This window comes from Penaeus japonicus, unplaced genomic scaffold, assembly GCF_977035675.1.
Source record: "Penaeus japonicus unplaced genomic scaffold, GWHDUDI00000001_assembly GWHDUDI00000028, whole genome shotgun sequence".
In the NCBI taxonomy this organism is placed as follows: domain Eukaryota; kingdom Metazoa; phylum Arthropoda; class Malacostraca; order Decapoda; family Penaeidae; genus Penaeus; species Penaeus japonicus.
In genome coordinates, this window is record NW_028234430.1 from 24,551,003 (window position 1) to 24,553,502 (window position 2,500).

Consider the following 2,500-nt stretch of genomic DNA (forward strand, 5'->3'; position numbering starts at 1 on the left):
TCTTTCTCTCTCTCTCTCTCTCTTTCTCTCTCTCTCTCTCTCTCTCTCTCCCTCTCTCTCTCAGCCGCCCCACTAGCTCTCGATTATCAGTGAATCATAATAATCAGCTGTACTGTACAGAAATAAATGCAATAATGACTGATAGTTGTAATTATGTCTGTACCAATTTTAGCACTATGATTCTTACTCATACGAGTCACTTCTCTCTGCATCTCTAAACGCTGCACATCCTTACTCTCAGAGCGCGACTAGGACTGAAATAAAACCTAAAGTCCATTGTGTAATCATTGACAGTAACCTTAGCTGCGGATGCCACGTGGAGGCTCAGACATTTATAAATCATTCCCTTATACGCCCTCATAACATGTACCACAGTTTGGAGTGTCACCCTACGCTTCAAACTCAAACCTTTCGTGAAAGCTATATTATTCCTTTATCCGCCCTCATTTAAATTGCATGGAGTGCCATCCTACGCTTCAAACTCGAACCTTTCGTGAAAGCTATATTATTCCTTTATCCGTCCTCATTTAAATTGCATGGAGTGCCATCCTACGCTTCAAACTCAAACCTTTCGTGAAAGCTTTATTATTCCTTTATCCGCCCTCATTTAAAATGCATGGAGTGCCATCCTACGCTTCAAACTCGAACCTTTCGTGAAAGCTATATTATTCCTTTATCCGCCCTCATTTAAAATGCATGGAGTGCCACCCTACGCTTCAAACTCAAACCTTTCGTGAAAGCTCACTGTATATAACGTGCACAATAGGAATAACCATAAAAGCGATACGCATAGAGAACTCCTAACTCCTGAAGTATCCTGATGTATTTACACTTTGGTCTGCAATATTTGTTTTTAGTTCCTTCCAAAATATCAATACAGCGTCAAATGATTTTCTTACGTTACAACAAGACATTGGATATAGATGACCTCTGACGATTGATCCCTTTCAAAGCCACAGTTGCCATATCGTTATTGGAATCTTACAAATATTTTTCTTACAATATGACCTATTTGTGTCTTTGATTTTTGATATGGAAAACTGTATATTTGCGAGTCACACCATTGTAAATTATAATAACAATTAAACATTCTTTAATTTCTTTCTTCACTATTGATTAATTTTACCAGGTGCATTTTAGGAGGGCCTCAGTGCTAAAATGACTCAGCCGTTTTTAACATGCCTTTATTTTTGTTGTAATTGCTAAAATCTTATGCACAGCTGATGACTACATAAATATTTTGAATTAGAATTACTTTCTCTAACCTAACCACTCTTCCATACCAGATAATACATCCACACAGAAATAATAGGCCTGTAAGTCTAACCTCACCAGTGTCACGTGGCCAGCAACGTGAAGCTAAAGTTAACCCGTCAGCTCGACGAAAAAGCTCTTACCCTCCCCCACCCCCTCCCTTCCCAGACCCCTACAAGATTTGAGAAAGGACTCGTCTAACATTGCAAAGACCTATTCCTAAGGTTTGAAGAATGAAAGCAGGCACTTGAACTGTACGAAAGTTTTTTTTTTATTGTAATGCAGATATTTTATAGCAGAATATATAGGAAACAAGAATATTTTAAGGATTTTATCGTGATACGAATTGTAGGCCACACCTTCCATGGTAGTCTTTCTCAAATAGTAGACTAGGATCATACATCCTACGCTGTTTATGCACGGTTTTTGTCCGAAACAAGTTGATTTTATTATCCCAAGTCTTTGCTTTAATAACAACAATAATTCAGTGATTGCTCTCTTCAAAAATGTCTCTCTTGATCTTTATTGCATGATTCCTGACCTTCTATCCCTAAGCAAATGTAGTAAATTAACACCAAAACAGTTTCTACAAGGTCATTCAGTACTCTGCTTGTTTTCCAGACTAACATTGTTTTTATATTTCTGTTAATCAAGCAGAATATGTTCGTCTATAGCTCATCAGTTTTTGTTATGATGTCAGCTGATACGTGTTCACTCAACACCCGAGGTCCCCTGACGAGGCTTCACTATACCTCAGAACGTTCGGAAAAGACAAAAAAGAATCGTTGTGTATCTGGGAAATTATCTCTCTCTGGCAGGCAATATCGAAGATATCAGAAATAGATATATAATGTCACTGAACAGGAAATATTTGTTTGTATTTGACAAGGTAAATTTGCAGAAGACTTTGATCAGCAAGCAGATTGAAATTCCATCAGTGACTCATTGAGCGCAAGGTCTTTATAGACGTGAACATTTTGAAACAACAATAACCTTAAGTCATTTTACTCTTGGCATTGCAAACACAGCATGGGCATGTGGCCTTTATTGGTAGGCTGGTGTAAGAAAAGATTAAATATAACAGATAACGGCAATTTTCCAGTGTGACAATAAGTAATCAAGTCTAAAAGGGCAAATGACATCAGCACGATATGTATTATTAGCACTCTACGATAGTTAATATTAGATGTACATCTTCGACTCATAAAATGTTTTCAAATTAATCTTCGTATATCCTCAGTCAAAG